At 45.5% G+C, this 12,237-nt stretch overlaps 1 protein-coding gene and 1 long non-coding RNA gene across 3 annotated transcripts in view; one reads left to right on the top strand and one right to left on the bottom strand.

Annotated features, from left to right (window-relative positions):
* EFCAB6 (EF-hand calcium binding domain 6) overlaps positions 1–12,237 on the bottom strand; it is a 163,490-nt gene that overhangs the window by 110,265 nt on the left and 40,988 nt on the right. Inside the window, exon 1 of one of the 2 annotated variants that reach the window (XM_077266560.1) lies at positions 1,244–1,390. The exons of the other annotated variant lie outside the window; for it this stretch is intronic. The gene's annotated coding sequence lies outside the window, so the exon portion shown is untranslated. Of the gene's footprint in view, positions 1–1,243; positions 1,391–12,237 lie in introns of those variants that run through there. 2 annotated transcript variants of the gene reach the window in all.
* LOC143776816 (uncharacterized) overlaps positions 3,968–12,237 on the top strand; it is a 52,996-nt gene continuing 44,726 nt past the window's right edge. The window contains exon 1 of the long non-coding RNA XR_013215922.1: positions 3,968–4,122. This is a non-coding gene — a long non-coding RNA (uncharacterized LOC143776816). The remainder of the gene's footprint in view (positions 4,123–12,237) is intronic.

The raw sequence follows: 12,237 nt of genomic DNA, 5'->3' as shown, positions 1-12,237 counted from the left end.
TGGTCGCTGGAGAGCGGTCTGTGTGACAGCTCTCCAGCGACCAAACAGCGACGCTGCAGCGATCGGCATCGCTGTCGCTATCGCTGCAGCGTCGCTTAATGTGACGGTACCTTAACTGAGCTTTGAAGTACCTTCTGCAATCTCCTCTGAGCTCAGCCGATTACCATACTAATAGGCACTATGTTCATTAGAAAAGGTGGGGGCCAGGAGCACTCCTCTCTGCAGACCTGTGACCAGGAGGCAAAATGGAGTCACGCCAATCTCTGTTAGTATGCCCGTCCAAGATGGCGGCTGTTCCCTCATCACACTGGCCATCACGGAGATCAGCATTTCACTATACACTGTACTGTAGTCTTACATTATACAGCAAACACCGCCGACTCATGTTATAGCCGTAAGTCGCTAAAAAAAATTTGGAAAATTATTTTTTAAACAGTTATTAAGAAAAATAAAAATATAAAAAAAAACAGAAAAATGACTCACTCCCCTTTTCCCCATATAAAAAAAGAGAACGACAATAATAATGATAATAATAATAAAAAACAATGACAGCGTCTATCAAAATATAAAGTTATGTAACTGATTTATTAATTCTAAATTATTTATAAGTCATTTTGACCTGTACAGCAAACACCATAAGGAAAAAGAAAATCAAAATGCCAGACTTGCTGTTTTAGGAGGGTTCCTTTTTGTTTGGGTCGTTGCACCTACTCAAAAAATGCACTAAAAGAGATGAAAGGTGTCTAAAAAATGGTATAAATAAAAATTGAATCCAGGCATGCGAAAAAAAAACAAAAAACCCCCGCGCTCTGACACGGCTCCATTATTGGAAAAATAAAAGTTATATAAGTTGATGAAAAAGGCGCTAAAAATAAAATATGTTTATTTTTCAAACGTTTCTTTGAAGAAGGGGAGGAAGATAGGAACGCGCAAAAATAGAAAATGGCGAATGCGAACGCTGTCATAAAGCAAATGGAGCTCATAAATTGGGGAGAGATAGCACTTAAAGTGATTGCTGACCTCCGCCATGTTGATTCCATGCAACCAATCACATCACTGCTTCTATCGTTTAACCTGTCCTGGGAAAATAAAAGCTGCAATTTGATTGGTTGCCATGGGCAACTAGCTCAGTGTGTAGTACAACCTATCCGGACACCTAGTTAAGTGTGGTTGCACGGTACAGAAAGCCGTCATGTTTTACAGGAAGGAGTGCGCAGCCCCTGCGTGCGGGTGGGTCACATACCTCAGCTTGATGCGGAGCTCACACCGGACCCGCCACTTCCATGTACTCCGCACCCGGCATCAGTATCTGTTTCCAAGACGCTGTTACTCTGGAAACGGCCGACGGCATAGTGGTTGGTCAAAAATGTCACGTGGGAGAGAATCTGCAACATTTCGATTGGTGGAAAAATTTCAATGAAGCGAGAAGAGAGAAGGGAGGGGGTTGTGGGGGGACGAAGAAAGGTGCCGGCGTACCGATTGGTCAAAAATGTCACGTGTGAGAAAGCGGCAGAATTTCTATTGGTGGAAGTGTTTCCATGGAGAGAGGGCGGGACTTTGGTAGTAAATATAAGTGAGAGTGCAGCGAGGAGATCAAAACAAAACAGTAGCAAAGTAGTAAAGTCGTGTGATATCATGTGCTGCGCTACGTCTTTGCGCCCCGCTATAGTATACAGTGTTATGCTATAGATTCTATATATATCTATGCATGTTGTGTTACGTTACCTATGTTATACCGCGCTATATTACATGTTTCCGTCCCCATACCCATTATGACAGCTCGTTTTTTTGCGGGACGAGTGGTGGTTTTGACTGAAGCCATTAATTTTACCGTATAATGTACTGGAAAGTAGAAAAAAATCCAAGGCGTGAAATGTGTTATTATTTTTCACATTGATGGATGTGTGTTTGTTTACAGTGCACATTTAGCGGAAGTATTGATATCATATTGCTTTTTTTTTACATTTTTTTGGGGTGAGGTGCTACGACTAGAAAACGGTAATATATATATATTTCATTAAATATGTGTAAATATATGTGTATATATATATCATTATTATTTATTATTATAGCGTCACTTATTCCATAGCGCTTTACATGTATGTATATATATTTACTGTATATATTTTTACTTATACATGTATATATATATAGTGTGTATATATGTGTATTTTTTTTTTATTTATCAATTCATATGTTTTTTCTTAGTTCTCTTTGTAGACTTGAACCCGATTTGATCGCTTGTACGATATACTTGAATACTACAGTAGTTTATATTGAAATTGATGATGATCTATGCAGCCAAACCTCAGGGCAGGGGACGGTGGTGCTAGTTCAGGTCGCTGCTGCTAGAGCCTGATACCGGCAGTATAACACAGCCGGCACCTGCCCCGTATGGAGCAGCCTTAGCGCCTGAGCCTTCTCTATTCACACACAGCCTATTATCTCAGGGTGTATGAAGGGGTTAATGAGCCTCCATTGACGATATCTTACAGATACACACCTGTACGGGGTATCCCCCTGGCTTTGCTCCCTTCACTCCGTTCTAGAGCCCTCTGTTGTGCTTCACGTTGGGTTTTTTCCGGTGGCCTGGCGTGTCTCACTGACATTATCTCCTTTAGCCTTTTAAGGCCCATTAGGACACACACCTTTGTCTTTGGATCGCAATTCAAGACTCTTGTTTTGTGTTCTCCCCGTCTTGTGGAAACCATGATAACCTGCTTCTACCCTCGCTGCCCTGCTGACTTCACTTCACCTGTCCTACTGCTCCCAAGATTCCTGAGGGTGCCCCGTCCTCGATGCCCATGTGCACCAACACCTGGACCTGGGAATAGTGGGTCCACTTCACAAGGTGAACCTAACACTATATACAGGTTGCTCGGCACTCGGTTTCTTCTCACACCCGAATTGATGGATGCAGAATGATCTTGTCCCCCGTACAGCATCCTTGTTGTCATCAGCATATCTCCTATTTAGATGGTATCATGTGGTGCTGACAGTGGCCGTTTCGGGGCCTCTATAGACAGCCCAATCCCCCGACAAACGATCATCTTGCTATTTTGACGACTGATCGATAATTGGAAAGGAGCTTTTGTATGAGTATTAAATGGAGGCAGGGCCCGGACGAGGGGTAGGCAGGGTAGACTCCCGCCAAGGGAGCTACCTCCTGCCTAACTAGGTGCGGAACACTTTAAAAAAAAACAAAAAAAACAACACATTGCTGAACGCGAGCGGCTGCTTGACGCCTTCATTGAGCCTAAGGCATTCAGCATGGTGATGACCGCCAGGCCACAGGCACTCTGGGGAGCAGTGTCAGACATTGATACCACTCAACCCTTCCTCTGCCTGTGCCCGGGCATGGCAGCCAGAATTACCTTCTCACAATCAATTGTATTCACTTTTGTAAGGGGACATCAGGAGGACGCTGGTTGTGAAGATATACTATATAAGGGGCATCATATTGTATAGGGGCTGTAGGGCAGTGCTCCCCAACTCCAGTCCTCAAGGCCCACCAACAGATCATGTTTTCAGGATTTCCTTTGTATTGCACAGGTGATGCAATTATCACCTGGGCAAGACTAAGGAGATCCTGAAAACATGACCTGTTGGTGGGCCTTGAGGACTGGAGTTGGGGACCCCTGCTGTAGGGGATATCATACTGTGGGGGGGGGGGGACATTATACTGTATATAAGAGGCTTAGGGGGCTATTACACCGTATCGGTGACTGTAGGCCCATAGTACTGTATAGGTTGCTGTTGGAATCTTCATACTATAAATGGGGGGCTGTGTTAATAAACGTTAACAGTGAAACGGTTATAGCTGATAACGGCGGACAGTGTGAAGGTTATAGCTCATTAAAGCGGACAGTGTGGATGCCATATACCGTAGGATGCTTATTTAGGTCATAGTATGGACAGATATTTTTGTGTAGAGGGCATATTAATAATACTCTTATTTTTAAGTGACCCATGTAGGGATATGCTGCAGAAGACTGGAGAAGAACGAGAGTCTGTAGAGAAGAGATGTGGATGTAAAAAGTCATTATGGAGTCTGGGCAAGATGGGGATGAAAAGAAAGAACAACTCCAATCAGAGAAGATGTCACCTATGAGGTACCTGGACGTAAATGTTTACTTGTTGATACTGATTTCGTCTCATTGGTACTAAAGTTCCTGTATGGTTCACAGTCTGATAATGACTGATAACCTCAACTCCCAACATCTCCTTACCATTGCGAAGGACAAAGTGAGAGTTGTAGGTTCAAGCGATGCTAAACTGTTGTTCATGCTGTACTAAACTTGGTGATGGATTCATATATTGGAGTATTTACTGACTGTAGTTCTCATGATGTATTCATGTACTGATTATGGTTCTGGTGATGCATTCATGTACTGATTATGGTTCTTATGTAGTGATGAGCAAGTATACTTGTTGCTCGGGTTTTCCAGAGCACTCTCAGGTGATCTCCAAGTATTTGTTAGTGTTCAGAGATTTAGTTTTCATCACTTCAGCTGAATGATTTACAGCTATTAGCCAGCCTGAGTACATGTGGGGGTTGCCTGGTTGCTAGGGAATCCCCACATGTATTCAAGCTGGCTAGTAGCCGTAAATCATTCAGCTGAGGTGATGAAAACTAAATCTCCGAGCAGTCATAAATACTCGAAGACCACCCGAGCGTGCTCGGGAAAACCCGAGCAACGAGTATCACTATTCTTATGATGTTTTCATGTACTGATAGTGGTTTTAGTGACCTATTTACTGGTGATAGTTCTGGTGCCGTATTTATGTACTATGGATGGCTCTGTTCTTCAATTTATGTTCTGATGATGATTGTGGTTTCGGTTTCGTGTACTGATTGATGATTGTTCTGGTGATGAATACCATAACCGTCATCACTACATGAATACTGTAATCCAAATGCCAGCACCCATGTATGATTCCCCTTCTCCCACCATGCAGGGGTGCCAACACACCGCTCTGACTGCACGGTGACCTCTACTTCTCCTGCACCCTGCTTCTTGTACATGCTGCACAGGCTTCCGGGGCTGTGCCTAGTGCACATGCACACATGCTCCCCTGTTCTTAAAGGGGCAGCGAGCGCAGTTTGAAAATGACCATAGCAAATAGCTGGGAGGTGCCTGAGCAACCCTTGTAGTTCCTTGTGTAGTATGTTTAACTGTATGTTGCTAGGTCCTAATATCCAGTGTAGTTGTATGTGTACCTGTTCCCCTGGTCCTTGTGTGGCCAGGCCCTGAACCTGAAATCGCATCAGTGGTTCCTGAACCTTGAAGCCACACCAGCGGTACCTGAACCCTGAAACCGCACCTGCTGGCTCCTGTAACCTGAACCGTGAAGTTGCACTGGTGGTACCTGAACCCTGAAGCCGCTCTGGTGGTAACTGAACCCTGTAACCATTCCATCAGTTTTAGAACCTACACCTGTGGCAGTCCTGGTTAGTGTTCCAGAGTCCGTATGGTCAGAACCTGCTCCAGTATCTGAATCCAGCCCTGTCTGTGACTCCATGTCATTGTCCTTTCTGCTCCAGGATCCAGAACCAATGTAGTCTGAACAGAGTCCGAACCCTCTCCTGACAGTCACTCCAAGACCAGTCTGTGTCTGCGAGGCTGACCCCTGGGGTCAGCAGCTGCTGTGCCTGGGACTGCCTTAAGGTACCGTCACATTAAGCGACGCTGCAGCGATATAGACAACGATGCCGATCGCTGCAGCGTCGCTGTTTCGTCGTTGTGTGGTCGCTGGAGAGCTGTCACACAGACAGCTCTCCAGCGACCAACGATGCCGAGGTCCCCGGGTAACCAGGGTAAACATTGGGTTACTAAGCGCAGGGCCGCGCTTAGTAACCCGATGTTTACCCTGGTTACCAGTGTAAATGTAAAAAAAAAAAAAACACTACATACTTACATTCCGGTGCCTGTCGCGTCCCCCAGCGTCCGCTTCCCTGCACTGTATAAGCGCCGGCCCTAAAGCAGAGCGGTGACGTCACCGCTGTGCTCTGCTTTACGGCCGGCCGGCGCTGACACAGTGCAGGAAGCTCTGAGCAGCAGCGCGGACGCCGGGGGACGTGACAGACATCAGAAGGTGAGTATGTACTGTTTTTTTTTTTTACTTTTACAATGGTAACCAGGGTAAATATCGGGTTACTAAGCGCGGCCCTGCGCTTAGTAACCCGATATTTACCTTGGTTACCATTGTAAAACATTGCTGGCTTCGTTGCTTTTGCTGTCAAACACAACGATACACGCCGATCTGACGACCAAATAAAGTTCTGAACTTTCAGCTACGACCAACGATATCACAGCGGGATCCGGATCACTGCTGCGTGTCAAACACAACGATATCGCTATCCAGGACGCTGCAACGTCACAGATCGCTGTCGTTATCGTTGTTAAGTCGCTCAGTGTGAAGGTACCTTTAGACTGGTACCTGGCGGCTACCTATAGCTCAAGCCTGACTCCACCATGAGGAGCTCCAGTGAAAACCAGGTAGCTGCTTAGCTACGTCCCTCCTTGGTAAGCCCGGCCCTGTGGCACAGTTGGTCCACAAACCACATGCGCCACCTACGTGTTTGACAAATACATCACCAGAGCCATCAGTAGTACACGAATACAGCACCAGGACAACCATCAATACATGAATACGCCTCCAGAACCACTATCCATACATGAATATGGCACCAGAACCACCAGCGGTATTTGTCGCATGACGGAAAAAAACATCATAAGTATCCTTTTATTTATAATAGGGTCTGTTTAGTTTCCACTAGGGTATCCAAATGCTGGACACCTTAATTGAAACCAAACAGCCCCCATTATAGTTATATTAGTTTCCATGATTGTGCTTGTGTCTGACATTTAAAATATAGGATGTCAGGGGATGAATATTGCTATTTGTCCCTCGTATTATGTAAATTGTCCACAAACAAAGACTGACTCCATATCTAATTTTGAAATTACGCTCCCTGTTGAGCCTCGACCCTAAAGTACATTACTTTTTTACTTTTGTTGGTATTTTATGGTGAAAAAGTATCAATTCTAGTGGAAGTTGTCACCAGAGCTTGTTACGTGACCCATCGCAGGTGAAGTGTTACCTTAGTCTGTAACCAATTCTTTTGCTTGGGGGTTTAGGGATCACCAGTGGGGTGGGCGCAACTGGCTTCACCTACCTTGGGTGCCAAAATGCCTTGTCCCGGCCTTGGATTAAGGAATGCTCACCTTTCAACGCCTCAGTGGGTCCAGCGCAGGCATAGACCCCCGGAGTGGTCTCTGCCCCATTCGGATGTCTCTGTACCACTGCAGCCAGTAATTGGCTGCAGCAGTCAATTGAAAATAAGAGCGCAATATTTCATCGTTTATGCCTCCATTTGTTATATTGAATCAATCCATGGCTAAAAAAAATCTATATAAAAATGTACTGTCGGACAACCCCTATAAGGATTCTGGAAGGTGCGTTGATCAGATGATAGATGTATAAATGCGATCTGATTCTTCCTGAGGATATATGAGGTCAAATCCTTCCCGAGCCCCTTGTGAGCGACTGAATTATGGAGGAAGCTTTCGGGACGACGGCGATGAAGAGAAGGAAGGAGTCCGGTGAATACTGAGGAGTCGAGCCTCCCCAAGGTCGGATGAAAGGGACTTAAGATGTTGTCAGAAATAAAATGCCGGCGTATTAAAGATTCAGGAGAAGCGGCAAGAAAAGGGATGTAAAACTAGAGAAGGAGTTAAATATTGGATGCGAGGAAGAGACTGAACGGTTATAAGCTCAGACGACCCCAATATTGCATTCTGATAGCGGCAAAAGTAGGAAAGGATCAAATCTGGCAACTGATAGATGGTGAAGAAAATTGGTCCATAGATGCCAAATTTTTGCAAGTGGTCGGTAAACTTGCGGAGGTTACTCCGAACCCTTCCAAGCCCCTTAATTGGAACCCAAAAAGGAGAATTTGGACGCCTGAGATCCATCTGAGGAGGAAGGACGCATCCCGATGCCATGCACAAGAAGCTTTTCAGAGACGCCGCTTTCCAAGAGGATTTGTTAAACTTTTGGAAATTTGACAACTTTTCCAAGAGGTTTTCCAATGTTTCCAGACCGAAAGAGATGGCTGATCAGTGTCACGTCCAACCAGCAGAGTGAAGTGACGGGGGATCCATCACATGTTGGACACCACCGACAATTAAGTTATTGAACGTGTGCATCATCCGTTAGCCACACACCTGGTTTGGCAAGGATGGCATATTGCTTGGACCGCCATCAATCCCAAGAATGAAGGCATCCCGGCACTGGTTTGGTAAGTCTGCACTTTTTAATGGAGTCATGCTGCTTGCTGTCATGGGGATCAGTGGGGGCTCCAGAGGTCGGAGTGGTGCCACATCATAGCGATCTTAAAGGGTATGTTCATAAAGGTCGGATTTGTGGCAGAGTTCGCATTTTGCATATTGGCTGCTGATTTCACACAATGCATTGGAAAGGGTTAAATCCCCAGTCAAAAAGTCTGGGACGTAAACAGACATGCTACAAATTTAGTGTGCATAAAAAGCACTGCACAAAGATATATCCCAACTAACGGACTTTTAAAGCGCATTGAAAACCAGAGTTTTTCATTGAAAACCAGAGTACAAGCAGCGTCTTGCTGCCCTCACCCACTAAAAACTAAAAATGCCAGTGCACATACTAGTCTAATAAGTCCAGGAACTGCCCTGATTCTCATGCTCTCTATCTTGCCACCCATTCTGCTTTCATGTGCAGTCCCCCCTATCAGCATTCTGTCAGTACTATAGGTGCTGGAACTTTATTCGCTTCGCAACAGGCATTGCTCCTACTATTGTCCAATGGTTTGGCTGCCCTGACTGAAAGCTTACCTCTTCTGTCATGCTGGTATGTAGTTTGACAGAAAGGAGAAGACATAAACCCACCCTACTTCCATCTCTGCTTCTCTGCACTAGAGGCAGATTGCACCTGACAACAGGCAGCAAACAGCAGAACGGAGACACCTAGTGGCCAGCACTTTGCAGTGATTTTTCAGGGGTAAGAACATCAGTTTAAATAAAGTGATTTACAGGTTTTTTTTTATTGCATTGGCCACCAGATTTGTCTAAGTTTCTTGAAACGACGGTGATCATTTATACTATAAAATGATGGTAATACACTCAGGCAGCCACTAGAATTTGCTAACTGGCTCTTATGTTTCATCCATCATTAGCCTAAATGAAAGACTATGATAAACATGGAATATTTTAATTGTCAGAGCGATAAATAATCATCTATCGGAGATTTTCCCTGATTTGGGTAATTGCCTGGATGATAAGCAGCTGGGGGTCTCTCTAATTCAATTTCTTTCGTCCACCCAGTTAATCATTTGGCTCGAGCACGGAGCAGACAGTTATGATTATTTGTATGGACGTGTGACTATCGCATTACCCACATGACGCAGAGTCGGGGGTCTGTATGAGGGGGAGAATTAAAGTCTATTAATTATTCATGTATAATGGATTAGGACTTGATCAATGTTTTACATGGCACAGCTGACGGACCCTCGGGGACTGTATAATGGGACCAGTAGGGTCTATGTGTTACAATATAACCCTTTATTCATACAGACCGTACTATTAGGCAACTAAGAAGCAGGAAAAAGTATTCTGATAACGCATTGAGGTTGGGAGAGCGATAGCTGTCTATAGAAAGAACGTTCAGCCGACAGCTATTTTATATGTATGCCCATCTTATTAGCACATGGCAATGCTGGAACCGATCTGTATTACTGTGCTATATAGCGCCATGTGATGAGACATCATGTTACTCCCTAGAGACAATCCAGAGCTAGAAAGTTTGGCAATGTTACTTGTGTCCTCCTTCTTACTGAGATACCCAGTTCCCTCCTTCCTACAGAAGTACCTAGTGCCCTTCTTCTTACACAAGTACCTAGTGCCATACTTCCTATAGAAGTACTTACTGTTCGCCTTCCTACAATAGTACCCAGTTCCCTTCTTTCCTACATATCTACTTAGAGTCCTCCTTCCTACAGAGGTACCTAGTGTCCTTCCTATAGACTAGAGTTACCTAGTGCTCTCCTTCCTACAGAGGTACTAGTGCTCTCCTTCCTACAGAGGTACTAGTGTTCTTCTTCCTACAGAGATACAAGTGTGCTGTTTCTTACAGATAAACCTAGTGTCCTCCTTTTTACAGATAGACCTAGTGTCTGTCTTCCTACAGAGGTACAAGTTTTCTCCTTCCTACAGATGGACCTAGTGTCCTCCTGCATACAGAGGTACTATCGTTCTCCTTCCTATAGATATACCTAGTATCCTCCTTCCTACAGAGGTACTAGTGTTCTTCTTCCTACAGAGATACAAGTGTGCTCTTTTCTACAGATAAACCTTGTGTCCTCCTTCCTACAGATAAACCTAGTGTCCTCCTTCCTACAGAGATACTAATGTCCTCCTTCCTACAGAGGTACTAGTGTTCTCCTTCTTACAGAAGTACCTAGTGTCCTCCTTATTACAGATGGACCTAGTGTCTGTCTTCCTACAGAGGTACTCGTTTTCTCCTTTATACAGATGTACCTAGTGTCCTCCTTCCTACAGAAGTACTAGTGTTCTCCTCCTTACAGAGAGAGGTACCTAGTGTTTTCCTTCCTAAAGAGATATGCAGCGCCCCAGAGTCCTGGTCGTTGCAGCACTGACGCTCTGCCACTAAGGGGAGTGATGGTACGTCTGATGGCACTTAAGGAGTTCACCTGACCAGGTATCACAGTCACACATTACACTTCACAGTCTGGCCACCAGGGGGAGCAAAGGGTTCTATCTATTAGGCCACTCCTCACAATCTGGTAAAACTGGGGGTTGGATAGGAAGTTAGAGAGAAGCTGACTGGGTTCGATCCAGGCAACATCCTGTGGCAGAGGGTGTTGCAGGGGAAGATTCAGGGGGGTCCCTGTCAGGGGTGGGATCCTGACAGAGGCCTAGTGAAAAGGACAGAACATGATGGAACCGCGCCTGCACCTGATTGCGGCGGTATCTTAAGAAAGGATAAGAAGCGAGGTTTATTGTGGAGAAGTGAGAAACGAGATCACAGCATAAAGGCGAATAGAACCAGTAGGAGTCGTGCCTTAAGATCGTGGCAACATCCTACTGAGGCGCGTAGCCGGTGGCCGGAACGCCGAGGAAGTATTGGGCTCCAAGCATTACTTCAAACAGCGGCAGGGCAGTTGACTTTAGGTTGGCGACTCTAGGGTCCCGGAAGAACTCCAGGCCTACCCGTCATACGGGTGCGTCCTAGCCATATCATCTGGGGGACGGAGAAAGAACATCAGAACAGAAATGAGAGTTGTGAGAAAGAACATCAGAAACAGACACAACAGTTGTGAGGACTATCCCATGGTGCTCAGCAGGGAGGTACTACAACACACAGGCACTAGAAGGTAGGCACTGATTTCCACCTGCAAAGGGAACTCTGGATGTGCCTTCGGACCAGCCGGTCTCAGCCAGCCCTGTTAGCAGTGCTCTGGAATGCGGACCCTGAAGCCTTCAGTAAAGAGGTAAAGAGACTGCAACCCTGTGTCCTCGTTATTCATCGCGAATTGCACCACGCACCACCATCACACCTTTCATTGGACGCCCCTTTGCAGGGTCACGGACCGGGTCTAGCCACCGTGACAACCCCAGAACCGAGACAGAGAGGCCCGGTACCGAGTACCCCGCGGCCCTGCGTCTGGGGGCGCTCCAGATACTTGTGTGCTCCTTCCTACAGAGATACTAGTGTCCTCTTTCATACAGAAGTACTAGTCTTCTCCTTCCTACAGATGTACCTAGTGTCCTCCTTCATGGCGGTACTAGTGTTCTCCTTCCTACACATGGATCAAGTGTCCTCCTTCCTACAGAAGTACTAGTGTGCTCCTTCCTACAGAGAGCGGTACCTACTGTTCTCCTTCCTAAAGAGATACTAGTATGCTCCTTCCTACAGAGATGCTAGTATGCTCTTTCCTACAGAAATACTAGTGTGTTCCTTCCTACAGATGGACCTAGTGTTGTCCTTCATACAGAAGTACTAGTGTTCTCCTTCCTACAGATATACCTAGCGTTCTCCTTCATGGAGGTATTAGTGTTCTCCTTCCTGCAGATGTACCTAGTTTCCTTCTTTCTACAGATGTACCTAGTGCTTTCCTTCCTACAGGTGAACCTAGTTTTCAGCTCCTTACATAGATACCAAGATTCCATTTTCCCA

This window comes from Ranitomeya variabilis, chromosome 5 (assembly GCF_051348905.1).
Source record: "Ranitomeya variabilis isolate aRanVar5 chromosome 5, aRanVar5.hap1, whole genome shotgun sequence".
NCBI lineage: Eukaryota > Metazoa > Chordata > Amphibia > Anura > Dendrobatidae > Ranitomeya > Ranitomeya variabilis.
The sequence above is the reverse complement of the archived record's forward strand: the minus strand, read 5'-3'. Positions and strand labels throughout refer to the sequence as shown.